At 32.0% G+C, this 26,079-nt stretch overlaps 1 protein-coding gene across 2 annotated transcripts in view; it reads right to left on the reverse strand.

The window, feature by feature from the left end:
• Nucleotides 1-1,936: 1,936 nt before the first annotated feature.
• The window catches only part of LOC145941088 (uncharacterized), a 33,304-nt gene continuing 9,161 nt past the window's right edge, over nt 1,937-26,079 (reverse strand). For both annotated transcript variants that reach the window (XR_014426121.1, XR_014426122.1), the window contains one exon: nt 1,937-1,997. The gene's annotated coding sequence lies outside the window, so the exon portion shown is untranslated. The remainder of the gene's footprint in view (nt 1,998-26,079) is intronic.

Here is a 26,079-nt window from a genome sequence, read left to right on the forward strand (position 1 = left end):
TTGAAATTGCTAATTTGATAGTAATAATCGTTGATTTGATTATATTTTGCTCGATTCTCTCTGATTGATAGTAATACAAAGATTAATTCTAGTTCTGAGTTTTATTTTTTTGTGATGTAAAAATATATGTAATATTTTATATTTTTATGTTATATATAGACATTCGATATTCAATATAAAATAAAATGAATAAAAGAAAAAGAAATTAAATTTTATTTCACCGTTTAACGCTAAATGCTATGTTCAAAATTATCAAATTTTGAATTATTGTAATTTTAGAAAACGATCTTCGCGAGAATGATAATTCTGAGAAATTGATTGCGTAGTTCGTGAAATAGTTTTATCAATAATAAGAACAGATGCGACCTTGACACGGCTTCTCTTGCAGGACTGAGGCGCACTACCCGGAATTAGTTTCGTAACTCGTGCATTTAAGGAATCGCGCATGCAAATGTCACGCTTGAGAATGCAATCGGCGTAATTTTCTGACATTCTCCAGGAGAGGCTTCGAGGGAAAATCTATACGTTAGAATATCGGAGCGGATATCGGCGTACTCAATTCAACAATCGTAAATCAGCTTCGCAGCAAGATAACAGACTTATTAACCATATCATGTCCATTTGTTAAATTAATATACTATCTCATTAAATTGTTTTCCTAATTTAATTATATCGAGAATTTGTTAATAAGTATTATACATATATGTATATGTAAACTTGTTATCAAAATTATTAAGTTAAAACCGCTGATAAATAGCAAATAAAATTGTAAGTTAAAATGATAATTACATCAATGTGAATTTCAACTTAAACAATTATCTTCTATATTTAAAAGATGTTAAAGAAAATATATTTTATTTAATCACGAGATATAAAAAAATAATATAGTTGCTGTTTAAGTGCTTTAGAGCGTGTGGTTATTTAATTCCATACATTAGAAAATCCATATCATCATCTCCACCGAGATATATAATATAACCACGTCCGTTGTCGGCTCGCAAATATAAAAACGCATTTTTTTTTAATCGCGTGGAATGTAAATTTGGCTGGAATCGCTGCAAAAGTTCGGGTGGTACGCATCCTGGAATGCATGCAAAAGTCGCACAATTTTCCATTCGATACGTGGAGTAATTACGCGCTTCCGGTTTCTCGGAACAATTACAGTCGACCATCCGCGACGACGAGTCATCGATTCTCTTCTCTTTTCTCTCTTATTCCCCCCATTCCTTTCTTTCTCTCATAACGATGGCATTTTGAGAAGCGATAAAATGTGAAATAACAAAATCTATATACGTTAGAATATACGATGAATCGGTATGGTCTTGTGACACAATGCATTTCGGAGCAAAACAAAAAAATGCGAATTTTTTTTACAAGAGAACTTTCTTCACCTGCTGCGCACTTTTGTTTTCGTGCTCGGAAAAATGTTTCCAGGCTTTTTCTCTAAATTTTTTACTATAAATCTCACTCGATATTCCCCCGATAAACCGTCAAATGATTATATCGATTACGAGACAATTTAAGGTATAATTTCTGACAAAGATACACGTATCTTTCACTATATATCAATCATAGCAGAACCAAATTCTAAATTCTAAATAAAGTATAAATAAATGAATTAATTATAAGATAAGATATCGCAAAAATTATACATTCAGCAAGCTAGTTTTTTCAAAATCATATAATATTATTTGTATAATAGAATATATAATGATAATAAAATAGTGACATAAAAACATGTGTGCGTAAAAAGATTTTAACAAAATTAAAATTAATTATTTCTTCAAAAAATAAATATATTAATAAGCTCTTTAAATCACAATAAAAATTGAATAAAAATTAGAAATCAAAAAAGCCGGACATTTCTTAATTTTTTCATTGCCTTCTTCAGTTCTGCTAGGATTAAGTACATCAGCTGAATAAAATATTCGTATCTTACCTTACAACAGTAGGATCGGCATGTCAGTATGGTTCTCGTATACACGTGCGGCGAATGTCTGTAAAGAGAAGACGTCTGTTAAAATAGAAAGTGCACGGGCGAGAAATAACAAAAAGATAAGTACGTAGAAACGATGCGAGTGTCGAGGTCAACGAATGATATCCTACTTGCGTAGCGATCGTGAACTTTACTATATCTACTCGTTCCGCGAATCCTGCCTGACTTATGCAACACCGATACGTGCGACAAAGAACTTTTCTCAGAAGTTATGCCCAGCTTAAATTTCAAACGTGCCAATTCAAAGCCGCTTGATTCAAAGACGCTAAATCGACCGCAGGATTCGATTTAAAGCGATTACAAAACCTTCTGTGTGTTTTTTATGTGTATGTAGGTATATGCGTGCGTGCGCCAATCTTCGAAATTTATAAACCGAATATTAAACATGAAATTGTACAATTAAATTATAAAAGAAATATTTTTAACTTGTATTTTATTTCATAATTAATATTGCTTAATTTACTATATCTACTCGTTCCGCGAATCCTGCCTGACTTATGCAACACCGATACGTGCGACAAAGAACTTTTGTCAGAAGTTATGCCCAGCTTAAATTTCAAACGTGCCAATTCAAAGCCGCTTGGTTCAAAGACGCTAAATCGACCGCAGGATTCGATTTAAAGCGATTACAAAACCTTCTGTGTGTGTTTTTTATGTGTATGTATACACAGTTGGAAAATTTGTGTTTTCTTGTTAAAAACGGTCCCCGTTAAAATTTTTGTGTTAAATATTTAACACATTCATGTGTTAAATTAACATATTGCTGTTGTGTTAATTGAACTCAAATGTTAAATTATTAAAATAACTGAAGAAAAGTGTAAAAATAACACAATGTGTATTTACTTTTAATTTTACACAATAAATATGTTCGATATTATTAGTGACAAGATTTATCTGTTAAAATTTACAGAAAAAAAATGTTAATTTTACTTTATAATATAAGTGGGAATGATAAAATGTAAAATTAACAATGTTTTTAGTTAATTTTTACATGAAAACTATGTTAATTTAACACAAAATTTATTTTAAGTTTACTTGAAGTTTGCATTTATTTTATGTTAAAATATTAACACAGTATTCGTGTCATCATTTAACATATCCGTATTATGTTAAATTAACACAAAAATTTCTGTGGACCGTTTGGGACATGTGATATTTGTTAAATTTAACACAAATTTTTCAACTGTGTATGCGTGCGTGCGCCAATCTTCGAAATTTATAAACCGAATATTAAACATGAAATTGTACAATTAAATAATTATAAAAGAAATATTTTTAACTTGTATTTTATTTCATAATTAATATTGCTTTAATGTAATGAGACTGGTGAGTGGCTTTAAAGAATAAAATAAAAATTATATATACTATAAGTATTCTTCTTTCTTTTAAGAAAATTATTAAAATGTATTTTTAAAAATCTGGATTTCGTGATAAGTAAAAAGGGGAAAAAAAAACAGAATATTTCTTTCTACTAATCGCGAGTTGATGATAATGTAAAACATTACTACGCCACTTATACATATACCACTTATGGGGCTAATGAGATTTTCGACGGTGGATGTTATGTGAAATAACAAGATAAAAGAAAATTACCGCGCGAGACGAGGCGAGGCGAGACAAGAGGAAAGAACGAGCGGATCGCGATGAATGATGTATGTATGTATTTCATGACTAGGATCATCGTAGATCTCTCCTCTTGTGGCCTGCCACGCCCGAGTCTCGCGACAGAATTTAAAGCTTCTATTTATAAAGAGTGAACGAACGCAATGGCAGCCCCGACACGACGCATCGGGTCAGAATGCACGCACACTTGCACGCGAGCACGCATGCAGACATACGCTTCCGAAATATTCCACATCGTATTAATTAATGCAGTACGGATTTCATTTCGATATTAAATGTCACGGAATAATTAAATGTAATATATTTTTATATACTTTTGATATATTCACAAAAAGGAACCAATGGTAAAAATATAAATCCCCAAGATTTTTTAAAAGTTAAAACCGAAGTTTTTCACAATATAAAATGACTAGTAAATTGCCAATTAAAATATAAATATAATGTTTTTAAATTTTTACCTCCTACTTCAACTTTACAATCTTTATTCTTACAAGAAAAAAAAACAGAAATTATTAAATTTAAACAGCGAAAAACATTGATAACTTCAATTACTTAGTAGTATTACTATCTCTCTTGTATTAATAACGTAACATTATAACTTATTTAATTTTAATAATTTTATTGTTACAAATTTATCAGTTCGGATTACGATAATATTTTTTCTATAATAAAGTCTAATAAAAAAAAGACTCATTATTTCATGTAAATTCTTATCGAACAAATTTTTCCTGATATTTTCTATATTATTTTTTTCTTCTTTCGTGTTACTACGTGAAAAAAAAAATTGCGAACGTGTTGATTAACTTTACGGAACATAGCGTTACTCTTTCGGTGCTTTGTTAGCGGTCGTCTCTCGTGGAAATTTTCTTTAAAAAACGGACAGAGAGAAGGTGGGCTTGTTACGAAGAGGGAGCCCGGAAGTAGTGCACGAGATTAGTGTGTCTCTCATTTCAGTTTCTCACTCTCAGTTCACATGTCTCTTCTCCCTATATTTCTCGCTCTTTCTCTCGTCTCTTTTTTCAAAAACTTTTCCTCCCGCATCTTATTTCCAGCGCCGTCTGCTTTGAAACTGGGCGCCATCGTGTGTATTCTCGTCCCGTATAGGGAATGAAAAAGTAGCGAAAAATAGTAATCCGACTATTCCACCTCTTCCTTTTTTCAAGCGCTTCAAAGGGTCTTTTAATCAGAAAAAAAAACAGGCGACCGATTTTCCAGGATTTCTTTGCATTTCTTGCCATCTAGTTCCATCTCTCTCTACATCGTAATAAAGATCGCGACTGTAATTTTCGCGAATAATGGACCCGTCCCTACTAATCACGATATAACGAAAAAAAAAGAAGATTTTCGTATAGGTATATTCTCATTTATGTTCCGTAGGAAGATCTTTTTCCTCAATGATGAATATTACAATCCCAGAAAAAAATATTTATATCACGAGAGTTTGTTTTTTTTTTTATTTCGAATAACGTGTCTGTCCACGCCAATTTTTTTTAATATACTGATTTGTCTCGTTATTGTATATCTCACACACTCACGCATGATATCACGCGCGAAAACGAGATAAACTGGTGTAATGACCTAAGACCAAGTGAAAACAAATGAGGCGAATCGGCGCGTTTTATTGAACATTCTTTTTTCGCGTGATTTATCGGTATATAATAATTTATCGGTAGTTCAGCGTTTTAACAACGATGCGTCAAGACTTGGAAAGTATATAATAGCGATTTCTAGCCGTACGTTCATCATTAGTGTCGTAATTAAAGATTTACATGAACACTGTAATTAATATACAAAATGACAAAGTTGTCAGATGATTCTTTTAATTTTGGAAAACATAGATATGTATAAAATTAATCTCAATAACCATCAATCATCAAATCTTTTCCATTCGCGAGGCGTCGTGCTTATATGGCTTCATAATTATCATATTTAACTGATCTATTGTGAAATTTATATGACAAAAAAATATAATAAAAAATGATAGATTAAATGTAATTATTAATTATAATTCGTATTATATTATACTAAATAAAATATTATATCAAAAGAGATAATATAACTTAAGTAATACATAATATATAACTTTAAAATTATATATATATATATTTAATATAAATAAGTTTTTTTATATTATCTGTTTAAGTTATTTATATAATTCTATATAAAGTTATATAATTATATATTTTAGATTTATATTTAGATCATTTTAATTAAATTTTAATTCATCTTGCGATATTTTATATCGATAATACCATTAAGATCTGAAATTAATAATTTAATAAGAGAAATAAAAAATTTAATTTATTCAGAATCAAGTCGAAGACTGAGAGTACTATCCGGTTTTACAAGCAAAAACAAAGTATGATTTGCAACGATGACAATGCGACAAAGATAAACACGAGCCGCGTGACTCACATCAGCTGTTGTCCATCCTCGTTCATTCTTTCGTGCCTTTCTTCGTTCAAATTAACGACTTGCACACGCGTGTCGGGATTTCTCGTTTGGACAAAGCGGGAATCTGGCACGTAAACGTGAAATACACACGATCTAATTGTGCATTTCGCAGCGGCGCATACGTACAATTTCAGTTCGACTGACTGCCATTGCCTCGCTCATCAGTGATTCATTCAATGATCTCGTGTTACATACGGGATAGTACGAAGCGTTTGTTTATACAAATGTATAGTGTAATCAGTAGCGTGTTGCATCTCAAGAATCAAACGTTGTCTTTTATTACATCGCGAATGAAACAATCATTCGTTATTCAAGTGTCCTTGGACGCCTCGGAGATGAAACCCACCTTCGAGTCGACAAAAATGACATTTCGATTTATCGATATAACTTGCAATCAAACACCATAGGTGTTCTATTAGACTGTCAACTGATTTTCTTTTTGTCAAATAAAAACTGATTTGCCACAGATTGATTGCGAGATGCACACGGATTTCCGCATTTAATCGGACGGTCCTATCGCGATTTATCATGGCTCATTGCGTTTGTTTTGCATCAATCAACGAAAATTAAATTTACGTCACGCCCCGGTGATCCCTTATTTATTTCAGGGTCATCATTCTTGGTATACAAAACAGCAGATAATAAAAAAAAAAAACCGCAATCTTAAAATGCAATCGTAAATCGTAAGCAGAAACAGACATCAGACAATGTAACAAAATTAATCGCGATATCTCTAAAAATCTATGTGCTTATATGGCTTTCTTAAATTATATAAAATATAATTTTTAAATTATATATTGAATTACACACACTAAATTATATATTCACACACACAATTATATAAATATATTAAATTTATATAATATTGCATAAGACTTCATTTTCTTATTAAAAAGAAAATTATATAGTCTTAGTGTGTGTTAATAGTATGTCACATAATAAAATCAAACAAATAAATATATAAATTTAATGCCATATAATATATAATATATTTGCAATTAAAATGTATATAATATAAAATTTCGAAAAAAACACATGATATATAACGTGAGGTACATACTCGACTTTAAGATTAAAAAAATACTAATTATCGCCGCTGAGTAAAACATTAAAAAATGAGCGTGTTTAAAAATATAGAAAAAACATTAATTAAATATAATCCTCCAAAAGATATCTGTCTATATGTATAAATATAATAATTTAGTGATGAAATATCAAGCCAAAGCACAAAAGAAATACAGATCCGAAAGGGTTAAACTAAAATCGACCGTATATCTACAATAGCATGTCCTTTTCTATAAAAGCCTGACGTTGAATTACCGAGAATCGAGCAACCGGTCCTTCGGATTGTCACCGAACCCTCGGTGGTCGCCAGTTATGGACCGTTACTTTACGTAGGTATGACCGTACTTTGGAAAACCGGTAGGATATGGTTAATCGATGAGCAGCGGCGGCGCATCTTATAAGATAAGGGATCGTCCCGTTTCGAATCGAAATAAGACTCACGTAATCTACGCGAGGAAAGCATCGGAAAAATCAGCTCTCGCGAGTCTCGCGTTTTACCGAAACGCGTCGAAGATTGCGATAGCTAAAACCCGGGCGTCGCCGCGCGTCGCGAACGAAAAAAAAATAACGCGAGTGCAAGTGTTTCGAAACTTGTACGAGAAGGAGGCCCGGGGAGGCATCGGGCAACAAAGGAGCAACCGTGAGGTGAGTAAATTTAAATTGTTTAATAGTTACATAGTTCCTGATTATTTTTTGAAAGAGTTTTGCAATTTTTATAGAGATAAAAAAATATACTTTCAATATCGAAGATATTTGAGAAGTATCTTCGATATTGAAATTACGTTTTTTTATCTAAAAATTGCAGAACTCTTTCAAAAAATAATCAAGAACTATATATAACTATTTAAAAGAACCTTAAAACTCTGCTCAAAACTATTAGAACTCGATGTATAAAAAAATGTGAAGTTGGCATCCCTATTTTTTGAAACTGATTTTTGTTATCGTAATGACCGGAACTATTTCTAAAAATTATCAAGAACTCTTCCTATGGTTCTAAATAACTCAGAACTCTTAACAGAACTATGATAGCATAACATAAGAGTGCCAACTTCACACACCCGATGAATGTATTGAATCGATATCGCGCGCTTATTATGCGCTAATGCACCCGAGGGATGCAGAATATATGTATAATAATAAAGACTAGATGTACACTTTAATTTATTACGAATAATCAATTCAATAAATTTAATAGCGAAGCAAACAAGAGTCTATTGAACAAAAAAACTATTTTGCAATTATTATATACAATATTCAACTACTGTTTTAGTGTAATAAAAATTAATGTAATAATTCTTACTGTACGTTATAAAATAGTATAATATTGCAACAAACAAATATATTTATAAAAAAATAATGTTCAAATGTTAGTTTAATTACAACGCAAAGAAATTTGTAAAATTTGTAAGTTGATTGTAAAATTTATTTCTCTGCGCATTTCTTCTCAAAATTGTCAAAGAGGAAATATGGGAAAACTGACGAAACGTGACGATTAACTTCCGTCGCCGACGATAGAATGCTCGAATTCACAAACGACCACCTACTACTTGGCTAATTGACACGTTAATTGCTTTCAACGAGCCGCCAATTCCGCCAGCGGAACGCTCGGGATTACTCGTGACATCGAAAGCCTACCCTCCTCCCCTCTTTCCCTAATACAGGATGGCAATTAATGAGACTTCCGAACTTGTTTACCTACAATTTCGAGGAGGAAGCGAGATAAAATTTAAACAGACAAGTTACGTCTGTAAAAATTTGAGCTTTCCACTTATTAATCTCATTGAGATAATATACAAAATTATATATAATAAATATTTATATATAGATGATTTAATCCATTGTGTTTTATATTCTATATTCATTCATTACTTTATTCTCTAGAAAATTAATTTAAATAATATAATATAGAGACATAATTACATATAATTTAATGTATATATATAAAGTCATTTAACTTTATGATAATGAATATATTATACAGAGTGTCCCAAAATCGTCGGATATTTTTTTAATAATAGATGCTCTCAATTTTAAGGATCATTTCTCTTTAGCGGAAATGTCACAGCATCAATAAAAAAATTGGAAATTTGCAAAAAATTATGATCTCCCTGCGCACATTTTCGCTGAGAAAAAAATCATCTCGAAATTGAAAATTATATAGTTATTAAGAAGAACAGTGATTTTTTTAAACATCCTGTGTATGTGTATGTGTAAAGTTTTTCTTTATAATTTATAAAGATTTATCCTTGATATATCTCTCAAGAATGATTGAATAAAATTAATAATTAATAATTTAAGCGATCAAAAAAGTGTGCATTGCCACTTTACATTAGGAAACACATTCACCAATTCTGTACGATGTATATGTACATATTATTGCATCACGGACGCAATTATCTGACATACGTCAGAATGATGCATCGTACAATTGGAATTCGATGTGATTGCCCGCGGAAATATTCCGACAGCACGAAAGATCGCATGATGTAAAAAGGCCTTTTCTGTCGCATGCGAGTATGCGCGATCCAACGTATTCAATAATTATTTCACAATTATAAGTATCTCTGAGAATTGAGCGGAAACAATTTTTAAATATTATCTTTATTTTTTGTATAATCACTAATCTTAATTATTTACTAAGTTCGAAAAACTATAATAAAATAAAAAAAATCTTCTCGCAATAATTAGTAAAAATTATTATTAATATATTTATATATATAATTTTTATTCTTTCAAATATATCTATAATTATATATCTCTTATTATCTGATTTATGCTAATTTGCAATTAAGTGATTCGATTCTTTATGATCTCTCAATGCGTTCTCAAAGCAAATCTCTCAAAGCAAGTCACTATTATCTTTCTTTACTTTTTACTAATCTCGAAATTCCTCGGAAGATTGTTCACGCCGAGCGAGTGGCTGCCCACTAATGTCAATTGAAAAAAATCTCAATTTATTTAACGCGTCCTCTCAGTTACGTTAAAGCCAAATTGCAATGACGTAACATCCTGAATATCTATATCCATGTAGACAATTGTCTTTTAATTATTAACAATAATACAGAAAAAGAATACACAAACATAACAGGAAAACAATATTTAAAAAAAATCTCATTAAAAAACTAAATTAAACCATAGTAAAAGTAAATAAATTTTAATTATAATTAAAAGTAGAATAAGAGATTGAATAATAAAAATACAACATCTGCAATCAAAAATCTCGGTAGAAAAATTATTAAATTAATCCTGAAACATTGACATGTATTTTCGTGATGTTATAGCGTTGCAAGCATATATATATAACCAGTGTACTTGATACTTCAATAAATGTATCAATAAAAAATCATAAAAGTGCGTATAAGAATGTCTCATTGTTTTAATACTCTTACATAAATATTCGATCTATCTCATAACACAATCTCTGCATAAAAATTGTGCAAATTTTATGAAAGTTTCAAAGTTTAAAAAATGTTATGTATTAATTTATATATTAATAAGTTAGTGATTATACATGTATAGAGAAATAGATTTTCATTGTCATATTGTCGCTCATAAAAAATCTATTTTTTTTTCGCTTTGCATCATACTTTCGACTGTCAAAATTTAAACAACAGGATCGAGTGAAATGCAGTTAAGGCGATTCTGTGCCATAACGCGAGAATAGTGTTACATAGTGTGTGCAATCCAATTGTACGGGATCGTTTCTTTCGTGCTGTGTGCACCGAGAGTCGATGGTGCACTATTAGTACCATAGGCTGCAGAAATTGCAAGAGAGAGATAGAGACGCGATGAGATGCAGAAAGAAAGAGAAACGGCGGCAAGGATCCCGAGAGAAGCAGAGAGAAGGGAATAGGAAAAAGCCTTAGCAAGCGAGAAAGAGAGAGAGATACGGAAACACACAGCTTCTCTCGAGGCGTATGAGAGTTGATCTCAGGGCGGATTCCCACCGGAGGATCGGTCACGACTTGGAGTCGCCGCCAAGAACACTCCCGACGATTGGATAATGCGCGCGAATTTCGCTATCGCGTCCACCTCAATCTTTTCCTCGTCTTACAACCTTCTACCTACGAGAGAAGAATCTCGCCGCGCGATCATTACGTATCGCCATACAAAACAGCAATCTACGACTCTGGTGAAAACGCCTTTCCACTGTTATATGCTAAATAAGGAATAATTGGTACATTTAGATGAGACCCCTGGGTCGTAGAAACGCGAAGGGAGATGATTGTTGAATATCATTGTACGAGATATGATAAATCACATCTGGACCACATGATCGTGATTTATCAATTGTGCTTATGAAGAATGAATAAAATTCGTTTAAGAACAACGGCGCAAGCGGTTCGTTGAATGTTAAATATTATATTTAATAAAAATTGAAAACTCAATGGGGAGAACGAGAGAAAGAAACTTAGAAAAATTCAATAATTAATCATTTTGAATAATCTTGCACGCACAGTATACATTCTATATTTACTAATGTGTATTATATCAAAATGTGCTATAAATCAAATAACATTTTAACTTGAGAATTTTATGTAGGTAATATATTCCATAATAAAAATAAAAAAATGAATTGAACCGATAAAAATAATTCGAAACTCATTGTTGGAATATATATCCTTGAAGAATTTTATTGCTATATTAGAACTATATCCTACTGCTATCAAAATGAATTTTAGATAGATTTTATTACGAACACTTTCGAACATTTGGACGCATCAGATGCATCGGATGCATCGGACAGTCCTCACTTAAGTCGGGATGCGCGTGAATATATGCACGAACATAAATGCCATAAGGAAGTCATTAATCTCCTGAAACTCGCGGTGGCTATCTTCGGCGCAAAAGAACCTTACCGATCTAAGTTGCACCCAACTGAGAGAGCTTCCATCCGTACCAAGAGATATCCCGTAGGATGACATTCCGCGTTCGGAACGCATAGATATAAGATCATATTAATCCATAACGACTACGATGCATCGCACTGACATATAAAATATTAATAATGCCATATCGCGAGGTGCGGGCGAAATAAACATTACACACACACACCTACTTCAATTTATTACCAAAATGATTATTAACTTGTCGCTAATGTATTATTAATTAAACGACAAAATTAATTATAACTAAATTCATTATTGTTTCATAATGTCTGTTAAATCAATTAATTAATAAATTTCAATTTTAAATCTTAATTAAAAGCATGAGAGTTTGATTAGAATCTGAGATTGCTCAGGAAACGTGTTTACCTAAGTAAAAAATGAATTTAGCATTAATGTTTTTTTTTTTATATGGAATGGAAAATCTTCGCGAGTTAGAGTCCGCGGAACTATATATAGAGGACAATTACGGCGTCGGAAGTAGCGAGAACGTCAACGCTCGAAAGGTAGACGACTATCGATCGTTTCTTCGTGTACTCTAGCTAGTCGGTAGAATTTCGAGGTCGACGTCCTTTGCAGTGTTGCACGCCAATCGATAGTATACGACCGGCCTCTTCACGGTGGTAAAATACGTCCCTGCCAATTAATTTACAACGCTTGTCCATTGTAAGCGGCGTAAACCGCTTTTAGCGATTACTTTAGCTCTCTCGGGACACTCTCGGGATTCACCGCAAAGCTCGCGTGGGACATGTACTATGTATTTGTATATAGATCCGGCTAAATCAAAATTTGATAATGATCATGCGGTCATTTCACCGATCGATAATACGTCGACCTCCTTTCCAAGGCACGACACGCCTGCCTTTCGAGAGACGCGTGACGTCTCGATATTATGCTGGGTAAATCAGGCTTTGAGATTGCTTCGAGATCGCAACGAGATCGTGGTCGGAATTACGGTCTCTCGACGTCTCGACCAATTAATATTTCATTATTATTTTCCTATGTTTACGTTTAAAACGATCTATCTTTTCTGCTGGGTCAAATTTCATTATGATTTAAACTTCGAAATCAAAGTTAATGCAAAAGCTCATATGTACACAGTTTGAAAATTTGTGTTTTCTTGTTAAAAACGGTCCCCGTTAAAAGTTTTGTGTTAAATATTTAACACATTCATGTGTTAATTTAACATATTGCTGTTATGTTAATTGGACTCAAATGTTAAATTATTAAAACAACTAAAAAAAAGTGTAAAAATAACACAATGTATATCTATTTTTAATTTTACACAATAAATATGTTCCGTATTATTAGTGACAAGATTTATCTGTTAAAATTTACAGAAAAAAAATGTTAATTTTACTTTATAATATAAGTGGGGGTGATAAAATGTAAAATTAACAATTTTTTTAGTTAATTTTTACATTAAAACTATGTTAATTTTACACAAAATTTATTTTAAGTTTATTTGAAGTTTGCATTTATTTTATGTTAAAATATTAACACAATATTCGTGTCACCATTTAACATATCCGTATTATGTTAAATTAACACAAAAATTTCTGTGGACCGTTTGGGACAGGTGATATTTGTTAAATTTAACACAAATTTTTCAACTGTGTACGCAGAAATAAAATTAAATAATAAAGAGATGATATTAAAATAAAATCTGTGGATATATCGAAAAATACAGAATAAAATTAAATAAAATAAAATAAGATAAGTTTTGTCTATTAGAACATTTTGAAAATCATTTCATAATAAATCAGCTCCTTAATAATATTATCAGTTCAAACGGAGTTAAAGTGCCGTGGTCAACAGATTTTCTGCATATCGAGACACCCGCAAATTAATCGTCTGCATTTTTAATTCGTTTCACACGTTGCTCACCTCGATCTTTCGCAAAAGGGAACTCGAGGCGGACATGTCCTGCGAGAAAGAACACGACGCGGGATCGCCTTGGTAAACATCGGGGCAGGCTATACAAGAGACACGTAAGGAAGATGAAAAGATTCGCTTCTCGGTCTCATCGGAATGTGGGCGTACTATATACACCGACGATGTCCGGGAAGCAAGCCGACCGGCTGATATACTGACTTTTCCTCCTCTTTCCGCCTCTTTTTTTTCGACTATCTCATTTCCCTTCGAAGCGATAATTCGCCCCACTTTTACGCGCGTGCATCGACTTTCTGTCCAATATTTTAGGGAATCGCGAAAACATCATTTTTTTTCATGAAAAATATTTTATTTGAATCTTACCAGAAGAAAAGAGACGCGTGAATAGAGAATGAAAACTTTACTTCTTTATAAAAATATTAGAATATTTCAAACACTTTAATATTTATTTATTTCTTAATTTTGTTAAGAACATTATAGAAAGCGGAGAAATTATATTAATTCAATTGGAGCTTTATTTTAAATCTGAATATCTAAATATTTCTTTCTATATGTCTTATTAAAAATAAGTGTGTAATTTTTTTGTGTGTGTAATGAATTTTATCACGTTGACCGCGATAGATATTTTGTTCAGGTATTTTTCGACGAATTCAAGGCGAACCCTCGAATGAGCTACGATCCCGTGATCGAAAGAAAGAGAGAGAGAGAGATCCGGTCGAGCACGTTCACAGTGGGGAAAGATCCACGTAGGGATCGAACCATCAGGTTCGTCGGACCGGCTCTCTTGCGTAATACAGCCCTGAGCCATACTCTTCCAACGGTAATGGAAGCCCGGTTCGTCGGGCTTCCTCCTACGATGCCGACAAAACCCGTTGCATCTTACAGTTTAACGATCGCGGGCGTACGTGTCAGAATTTATGCAGCTCGAACCGCGAGAAAAAGAAAAGCATCCTGCGGAAAAGCGGGCGCCAACTGCTCGACCGTCATGTTTCCATCTCAGGTAGTTTTTTTTTTCTTTTGTTCCTTCTCTATTTTTCAAGAGCATATCGATTCTCGTGGGAAATCTGCTAAAGTCACGCGGCAAATTTGCGGGCCGATAAGAAATACCTCCCACGAGATCTAACGAGATTCGAAAAGAAAAAAGCATTCCTAGCAATATTTTTCGTGATCGACATTAAGTATCGTCGAAATAATAGATCGAAAAAAAGACAAATTATAGAGAAAATATACAAGAACTTCTTATCTGTTATAAACATGTTAACTTAACATGGAAACTCATCTCCGATATCGATTATTTCAGTCAACAAAGATACGAAAAAAAGAGATAGAGAGTGAAAAACTAGCGTAATAAAACTCGCAAACGAGACAATTTTATATTCGATAAAAACAAAATTGAGAAAGTTTCTCGGTGATTTTTCAATTCTCCGAAAATTATTTGAATTATTGTATTTGAATTTAATTTTTTCATGAGTCAACTTTATATTCTTATTTTTTTTTAATTTAAAAAACCATGTCAAAACTATCTGAGAGAGAAAGAGAGTATGTCCATCTCTACCTGAAAAAATTTTCTCTTAGAATTTACCCTGAAAATCATGGTAATCGTGGTACAATAGGGTATGAAAAGAATTTTATGAGAATTTTTCTAATTAATATTTATCACAATAAAAATAATAATATCTATCACAATAAAATATAAAACATGTTTGACTAATTTTACTAAACTGCATAGTAAAATTAATATAAAATATATTTTATATTTTATTGTAATAGATAGATATTATTTTTATTGTGATAAATATTAATCAAAGAAATTCTCATAAAATTCTTTGGTCCCACGATTACCATGATTTGCAGGATAAATTTTAAGAGAAAATTCTCTCTGTGTATAATATTTATAAAATAAGTATAAATATATAATGAAGACGAAAATTAAAAAATGAAGAAAATACCGTAAATGCGATAACATTCAACACTGTGCTCCGTATATACGCGAAGGATATCGACAAAGTAACATTTACAGAGGAGCAAGACAGAGAAAGACAGAAAGATGAAAGAGGAGAGGTGCTTCATAATGAGTCGCGTTTTGCGGAGACAAGCAGAGCATGTCGGAGCGGGCCAGTGCACATCGCATTCGCGATCACATCCGCCATCTCTCACCATAATCCGTCTCTTTCTCTCTCTTTTTATTTTTCTCTCTCGTACACATATATGTGCATCTTGCACATCGCGAACGAAATGCAGTCGTAACAAACATCGCGGAATCCGCAACCGAATAATTCTGGCGTATAATTCTGACTGAAATCATCGCTTTTTCGGGATGAAGGATCCACGTCGTTGCCACCACCTAACTTCAATACCGGTTTGGCCGCGGTTATTTATAACGTGTTATTGCAGCGGTTAGGCGAAAATGATGGCGTTATTATCGCACGCAGTTGCGAGGAAACCATACCTCTCGTAAATGCTCAAAGATGAACGTTGATAAGAACATTGATAATTTTTCGAACAAGTAACGCGCGCACACTTTATGTATTTGATAGATTTAAAAATAGATATGTATATAAATTGTGTGTATGTGTGTATGATAAAATAATTTATATTAATTTTTCTTTTATATATATATATATATATATATATATATATATAAAATTGAGGCAGTTTATTTTAGAGAACGTCTTAGCATGTCTGCAAAGACATCGAGAGCACTCGAAAGCACTATATTGTTATGAGAGAAAATGGGCAGGGATGCAGGTATATAAGCGAATCGCTTTCTAAACACGGACAAACAACCGCGATTATCCCGATTAAAATTAAACCATCTCAATTTCGAGACGTAAAAAATAAAATTAGCTGATATGTGTGAGATCTACGGGGAATCTGTATTGTCCGTGCGAAAAACTGATTCTGTCCACGTTGCGATGAGATATGGCCGGGTTAATTGTGCGGTTAATTGCATTGTTACACATACGTCTGTGTGAGAAGATGCTTTTCGGTCGTCGCATTCTTCTTTATCTGTTATCTTTTCGGTCTATTTGCCTGCGAGAGGGAAACCGCGAGTCACGGTGAAAACCGGGCTGTAATTGCCAACGGAGAATTTGGGTTAGATCACTTGTCTGTCTCGCACCTGCCAGTATGTGTCGCGCCTCTGCACCTGCGTAGCGAGCATATACCGATGTAAATTGACGGCAAACCACGATGACAACGATGTTTCGATCCGTGCGCGAAATAATAACGAGCAACAATAAACGAGCTGCCAGACAGTTGTCACCGCGTCGCGATAATTCGACTAAATGTCGCGACTAATTGTCTAAAATCTATTTCCAAAATTCTCGAATAATCTGGAAACTATATAGCGATCAAAATAATTTTAATTATAATATGAGTAAAGTATTAAATTAAATAAACTGTCATGTAAAAGAATTACAAATAGAAAAAAAGATGAATATATATATGTAAGAATTTTGAAGAATCTAATATTTCTACACAGAGAGAATTTTCTCTTCGAATTTATCCTGAAAATCATGGTAATCGTGGGACAATATGGTATGGAAAGAATTTTATGAGAATTTCTTTGATTAATATTTATTATAATAAAAATAATATCTATTACAATAAAATATAAAATATGTTTGATTAATTTTACTATGCAGTTTAATAAAATTAATCAAGCATGTTTTATATTTTATTGTGATAGACATTATTATTTTTATTGTGATAAATATTAATCAGAGAAATTCTCATAAAATTCTTTCCATACCATATATTGTCTCACGATTACCATGATTTTCAAGGTAAATTCTAAGAGAAAATTCGCTCAGTGTATGGATGCGACTAGCAGAGATGAAAATAATAATACAGGCAGTAATCCTAGAAAATTAAAAGATTTGTTTATCGCGATGCATTAGAAAAATAAAACGTGCTCGTCGAGGCGATTTTTTTTCCATCAAAGCATATCGAGGCCCCAAAAAGTGGAGCACTCAAGTCATAGAATGCGCAACATTTCCAGCTTCCATAGATTCCGCGAAGCGTTTCCGCGGCCGTAATTACAAAACGGACACGCGTAACGAAAGATCCTAATTAGCTTAATGAAATCCGCTAATGAAATACGCTTGATTCCGATGCGCCCGAATCTCTACCGTGTTGCCCCAGAATCGCGTTAAAAATGTAGATACGACCGGTAACACATCGCGTATAGCGTTGAACATATATTAACCTCCCTGCATCCTGCATTCGTAAACTGCATTCAACTCTGCCATGCATGTTCTATCGATCCTTTCAAATGCGATCTCTACCATATAATGTGTGCGCGTGTGTGTGTGTGTGTGTGTGTGTGTTTGTTGCGTGCTCCTATTTCCAATCAAATAAATTATAGATTGTGGCAACGTATTAATTTACAAATATAAATTTTAATTAAGAAGTGATATTAAAAATCACATTTATTTTATGGATTATTTGATTGAATGAAACGAGGAAGTTATTCGCTGCGTGAAATGTTGATTAAATGATAGCGATCAAAAATGTAAATTAAAATTTATATATTGTACATTCTGAAATAAAATAAGACTGCGATATATCACAAGAAGCGATTGCAACATACATATATCTTCGAATATTTTATTGATAGATACCATAATTGTATCATATATAGACAGCGCGTAATCATAACAAATAAGTATTACTCGATTTTTACTCTAATTCTATTCAAACTTATTACAACGTCACGGCTGATAAATCGAAGTAGGCATAACGCAATAAATCACGTCTAGTGCATACTAACGATCTTAATCCGTGTATATTTGCCTATTTCCCTGTTGCGCTACAATGATATATTGCTGTATTGCGAGCAGCATTGTAGAAAAAGAGAGACATCTCAAAAGAGAAACTGCTCGTTTACATTATCTCGAAGTGATCAATCCACTTGTCACAATGCATAATTCATTTGAGAAGTATCCTCGATAAATATAGGAAATTCCCAGAGAAGTTATTTAATAATCTTACAAATTGCTCTTATTTTCATTCTGTCTTATTCAATAAAACATATGTAAAATTAAAAGAATTCAATGTATGAAAAAAATAAATAAATAAATAAATCTAAAAATCTTAAATATTTCGGAGCAACTCAATAACAAATTTTTTATTCCAAATTTTTGTATTTAAAATTAAAATCCACTTGTCACAATGCATAATTCATTTGAGAAGTATCCTCGATAAATATAGGAAATTCCCAGAGTAGTTATTTAATAATTTTACAAATTACTCTTATTTTCATTCTTGCCTTATTCAATAAAACATATGTAAAATAAAAAAAATTCAGTGTATGAAAATTAAAAATAAGATAAATAAATCTAGAAATCTGAAATATTTTGGAGCAATTCAAAATAAGTTTTTTACTCCAAAATTTTTTGATCTAAAATTAAAACTTTCAAATTAAAATTAAATTTTAAAAAAAGGAAGAAATCTTATATAAAATTCTTCAAAACTATCGTCACTTTTTCGCATATTCTAAATTCTAATCTTTCTGAGTAAAAATTCAATTGAGTTTCAATCTTGGATTTTATGTTCCACAAGACATATTTTGCGGGATTAATGCGCGTAATGTCGAAACGCCTACACGCGAATACGATTTCACCGCAATTTAGTGGCCACGAATCCTTGTGACATCAAAAAGGAGGGGATATAAAGCGCGCGCGTGCGAGGTCTTCCGTCAGTGAAAACGAAGACCGATCTCTCGAAATCTCCGGCTTACGCCTAAACTACCGACATTTCCGGCGTTTGAACGTCGCCAGAGAACTTTCTCCCATTGCGTTCAGCTCGTTCGCGTGCGTATTTAGATAGCGAAGCCTGAGGTACCGATCGCGTGGATTATTTTAATTTCGATTTTTCTGACCCTTGTGATGTTAATCCCGGAACGTTCCATCTAATATTTCTCACAAAGTTTGTCGGAATTTTACGATAAAAAAAATTCATTAAATAATTTTTAATTACATTCAAATGTGAAAAGATATCGTAAAAATATAATAGTTATAAATTAAAAACTTAATTGCTATACGTTTAATTAATTCAGTTATTATTTTATAATTAGTAGTTTTATTTTACGTATATAAAAATTTCTGTGAAAATTAATATATGTATAAAAGCACATAAAATACAAAATATTCTAAAAAAACTGTGTCGTTATACAAAATTTAAGATTCAACTATTTGTTGGCTTCACTTATTATCAATTGAAAGTTAATATATTAATGAAATATTAACAACCGATAATAAATAGATCAGAACATATAGCGGGAGATATTTTTTATATGAGAATAATCGTGTGCGAACATCTCTATACAGATTACTTTGTATTATGTTGTATAATCGAGATAATTGCACGAGAACGCATATGCGTGCAATTAAAAATTGCGATTATTAGAATAAGAAAACAATTAAGTTCGTAAGATGAATAAAGAGGAAAACCTCCTCTGAGTTTACGCAAGCCGTTTCCCTGATATTATCATGCCCTTCCGACAAGAGAAGCTACGACGAGAAAGTTTTTTTGACCCGCAATAATTAATGCACTAGGAAACGTTTCTGAAGTAATCTGAGAGAAAAAGAAAGAAAGAATGTAATGCATACATATAGCATTGTGTAAGAAAAATTAACAATAGTACATTATTATAAACTATTTTTATAAATCTGCGATAAAGGGAATAAAAATAAAAATTAAAGAAAAGCTTGAAAAAAATATTTCTAAATGGACTCATATGTCAAAACTTAATTGATTAAAATTGATCTCTTCTAATATATAATATTATATAGTTTTATTTTTTGATATTTAATGTTTTGTAAAATATTACAGAATTTTACAAAATAAGTATTATTTATTTATATATTATTTTATTATTTATCTAATTTTAATCGCGTTATATCTATGTGTGAATCAAGCATCATTCAAACATCACGATCAAAAATTCTTATTTTTATTTTTATTTTATTCTTGTTTTTATTTTTATTTCGATTTGTTAGATCCTTTATTATTATGCAACATCATACAAATATTTAATATTTCAATATAACTCTATATTAGAAATCTGTGATACTATGAGAGTCTTGGTTGTTTCTATGACCTATTTATTCCATAGATTCTTATCTTCACGTGTCTCAAGATGCAAATGAAGATTATCCAGAATCATGCACTTTCGCGTCCCGATGACAATGACGACAAACTTGACAAAAGCACGTGCGTGTACGTCAACGAATACACGATCATTATCATCGGTATCTTCCGTACTATTGCTCTCCCTTCCCCTCTCTCTCTTTCTCATTCTCTCTTTTTCTTTCTTTCATTCGCCTAGAATTACCTCTAGCAACGAACCTATAGCGACGCGTAAGGTTAAAGACCTTATCCGCGAACCAGTTTCGATCGACAAGAAAAGCATGTACTACCGAGACGAGGGTATATGCGCGTGTATGCGTACGTGTTTGTATTAACATAGTAAATCTTTGAATCGGTTCGATCGCGATTTACGATAATTTCTTTAGACCAGATGCTCTATTTTACTCATCGTGCTAATGACGCCGTTCCAATGAATCCATCTAGATATCTCCGAGGCTTCTCCTACCTACTAAAGTGCGCACGCTCATTAAATAAATGCCGTTTAGACGAGTCAATTTGTGCCTAGACGAAATCATCATCACGATTTTAATGCTTTCAATTTGTGATAGACGAAATCATGGCGGAGGAAAATGCCATCGACATAGCATCTTGAGAAAAAATGTGCGTTACGAGTCAAAGTCAGCGCTTTCAAATTAAATATGAATGAACATTATTTCATCCAAAAAATAAAGTAAAATTCGTTGCATTAATAATAATAATTGAAATACAATTTTTCTATGAAACAAAATGCATAAAATATTATTTTAATAATTTTTGGTAAACAAAATTCATGTTATGTTGACAGCACAAAATTCTATGTTCATCGCAACTGTGTTTTTTTTATTCTAAACTTTGCGAGCTTTATATATTGACAATTGTGAATACTTTCAATTGCGCGACGCTCTTTTTAAACCGCAATTTGTATATTATACAACTGCAATGTAATAACATGTTTCTCACTTGCTATTGAATCGCGATGGAGACGTTAATTTCCTCAATTATGATCGTTATCGAACGAAGCGATGCACGATTGCACGATATTAAAGCTTGCCTGATGTTCAGGCTAAATTATTGCCGCAAAAGTAAATGGAAATCTTGCAAAATTCATAGTTGCGACAAAAATATGATCAATCATAATTGGCGAAAAACGTGCACTTGATCTTGATTCTTCTATCTTCATTAGTAAAAATGACGGTATACGGAAAGGACAATATTTTTTTTTAAAGACACGACGACACACGAAAAACGTACGCAAGATGATGATCATTATTGACAATGTTCTCATCTGTATATCGACTGCCTGCTTCTAAATTCGAACGTTGATTACTGAATAAAGTTTAGACATACTCGCGCATCTGTATTTATATACGTAAAGCTTTATGTTATCGTGAATCTAAAATACGCAGGAATCTGCGTAAACGGCGCCAGAAATCTACGAGGCAGACAGCATGTATATATAATAAAATCCATATAGCGAATTTCTCTGATTTATCGGAGATCTTATATTCTGAATTTCTTAGATATTGGAAATAATTTTTTAATATTAAATTTGCGAAAAGCGTTGTAATATAATTTCGTAATATCAAATATTTATAAGATTAAAAATATTTAAGAAATAAACTTTTATTGAAGCAAAGATAAATGCGTAAAAATTCGTGATGCCGAGATATTATAAGATACAAAATATGTAAAAAAAAATTTAATATAAAAAAATATTAAATTAAATATAAATACAAAAAATAGTAGATATAAGAATTCACAAAGATTTGGAAAATATTTATGAAAATATGCTGAAACAAAGATCGCAAAATCTGCGATACAAAAAACTCACTTCAAGAGATTAAAAATATATAGAAATAAAAATTATATAATTAAAGAATAGAATTCATACTGAATTCAAAAATCTGTGAGATTAAATATATTTATATAAATAAATATGTATTATAAAGTTTTTCTATTATAAAGTTTTTCTATTATATTAAAATCTTTCTATTATAAAGTAAAGATTGCTAGACACAATATTAATTTGCGGTACCAAAAATCTACACAAAAAGAATTTTCGCTTCGAATTTATCCTGAAAATCATGGTAATCGTGAGACAATATGATATGGAAAGAATTTTATGAGAATTTCTTTGATTAATATTTATCACAATAAAAATAATAATATCTATTACAATAAAATAAAGTATAAAAAATGTTTGATTAATTTTACTATATAGTTAGTAAATTTTACTATGCAGTTTAGTAAAATTAATCAAACATGTTTTATATTTTATTGTGATAGATATTATTATTTTTATTGTGATAAATATTAATCAGAGAAATTCTCATAAAAAATTCTTTCCATATCATATTGTCTCACGATTACCATGATTTTCAGGGTAAATTCTAAGAGAAAATTCTCTCAGTGTACGAAATGCAAAACACATATATAGATATATAAAAATGTATAAAATTAAAGATATAGAAGATGCGCAAATTCGCGCAAATGAGAAAATGTCAAGTCCAAGAAAATGTTAAATAAAAATTTATAATATCGAAGCATCTCGTAGGAAAAGGGACTTACAGTACTCAAGGCTACGTAATATCCAAGATCTCAATGATACTCTGTATACTACCGAACCACGACAGTATTGCGATACCAAAGGTTTGCAGAGCATCCTATTTTATCAGTATTCGATCCAAAGTACCGAAGGAACGTTTAAGGGAACGGAGTTCCACCATATTCTCGACGCGACTATATGTACACGGTGGAATATCGTTGTTGCGCTCGAGAGAGAGAGATGTGTATCCGTTCACCGACATCGATATCTGACATTTGAAGAAGCGCGTTCTGCTTTTCTCTCTTCGGTTTATATCGCAGGGCGCGCCTAAACCGGGTCGACGCGATATATAGAACGACTCTTCTTCGCGTTTCCTGCCTGCTAATGCAACGCGCGCGCGTAATACTATGTAATATCGGTTTGAAACCGCGCCTGTATATGCCTGTGTATTTGTTTGTAAAAAGAAAGGAGAGGAGCGCGCGCAAGACAGAAAGGAAAAGAGAGAGAGAGAGGAAGGTGGCCGTGTATTTCCAACGCGCTATGCGTTGCGTAATTCATTGTTCGGATGCAACACAACGAGAACACCCGCGCCATCCATGCCGAAGACCTAAAAGAGCCGGTTGGCTACCGCTTTCACGTTTCATCAACGTCCGGGATTTTACTCATCTCACCCCCACGCGAGAAATAAAAAAAAAAAAAAAATTAAATCTCTCGTGCTCCAAAGTCTTTCGTAGAAATAATATTGCGCCAGATTTTTTGTCATTTAATTTTTATCTTCCTCCTTTATCAATTGACTGAAATCGCGCACGTCATTAAATACTTTATATGATAAATAAAGTAAACTCTAATATGTACTTAATCTCATCATGTATCAATGTACTATTTTTTTTCTCAACAATTCTCTACAATTCGTACAATTAAAAAGAAAATGTATGAAGTCGCGACATTATTGTGTCTGATTGTAAATATAAATTTGATAATGCCGCACATTTAAAATACAAATAATGCCTCCCCTCTTCTCTCTCTTTCTGTCTTTTTCTAATGCTTGAAATGACGTCCAGAATTTATGTCATAATAAAAATCAGCGCATCAAAGCTGCGCGATCAACAAATGCTTGTGCGCATTAGTAACAATACCAGCAAATCGTTGATTTCGTAACGATTCATTATTATCAGACGTAGGAGTGATCATGTAACCTTGTAACCATGCCTACCGTAATACGTGATTAACGTGCCACAATTATCTGTACTTTATGTAGGCCTTCCGTTTTGTGACGTTTATTCGACAATTTATTCGACCCGTTGAAATTATACGCGCACGTTTATAAATATTCGCTCTTATTTCACAATGTTGAAGTTTTGCGCCCACTCGTGTGTTCTTTAAAATCGCCGTCGATATTTATTCTTTTAATTGATATAATAATTAACTTTATAGTCGAACGATGTGTCGTGTTTTGCGATACGAAATTATATCGACGTATCTACAGATATATATTTTGTCGCGATGAAAGCAAATATTTTCGTAAAAAAACGCGCACCGCCTGCGATGAATTAACCTTATCGTTGACGCGATTTTAATGGCCTCATTACAATCTTCGCGGTCAATCGTGTAAAACATTTTTGCCAACGCGAAATCGACGAAGCATAATTTTACAACGCGTCGTGTTTTGTAAACACGACCCCCGTATCGGCCGGAATATCTCGAAAATGATATTCGAAGAATTATAATCGACGACTCAAAGAGAAAAATAATCGATCTTTATGTGTTTCGGCGAAAAATATTTTCGATATCGAAAAATAATAATCGCGAGGGAAAAATAAAAACGCGAAAGATGCTGGCTATATTTAATTCAAATTAGTCGAGTAAACTTTGCAAAACTGCATCTAACTTTGTTTATATTTCGGAAGATTTTATACACTGTAAAAAAATTTAGTAAATTTACACAAATAATAGGTGTAAAAATTACATGATTAGTCTTGTAAATATAAGAAATCATGTAATTATACAGAAATTATGTAATTCCACAAAATTATGTAGATTTGTCTTTTATTATGTAAATATATCTTCTTTTATATGGAAACTTACGAAATAATATGATATTTTAAAGATTTTATGTAATTATCTAAATTTTTGTAATATTACTCAATACAACAGTAATATTCTATATATCGTGTTTAATAATATGTATAATAATAATATGTTTAATAATATATTGTGTTTAATAATATGTTTAATAATACAATTATAAAAAATATTTTTATATTATCGTTTTATAATTTTACATACATATTGTAAATTTATTTTTGCAATCAGCTTAATTACAAATGAAGGAATTAATTTTACTTGTATATACTGCAAATTTACAAACGCGTGAAAATTTACAACTATTATAGTGGGTCTTAAAATTACCCACTATAATAGTTGTAATTTTACACAAAATTTTTTTACAGTGTATGTCGCAGATGAGAGAAACGTGGACGAGA

Source organism: Prenolepis imparis, unplaced genomic scaffold, assembly GCF_030444845.1.
Source record: "Prenolepis imparis isolate NDT839.2.m4 unplaced genomic scaffold, iyPreImpa1.0 SCAF_9, whole genome shotgun sequence".
NCBI classification, from domain to species: Eukaryota; Metazoa; Arthropoda; class Insecta; order Hymenoptera; family Formicidae; genus Prenolepis; species Prenolepis imparis.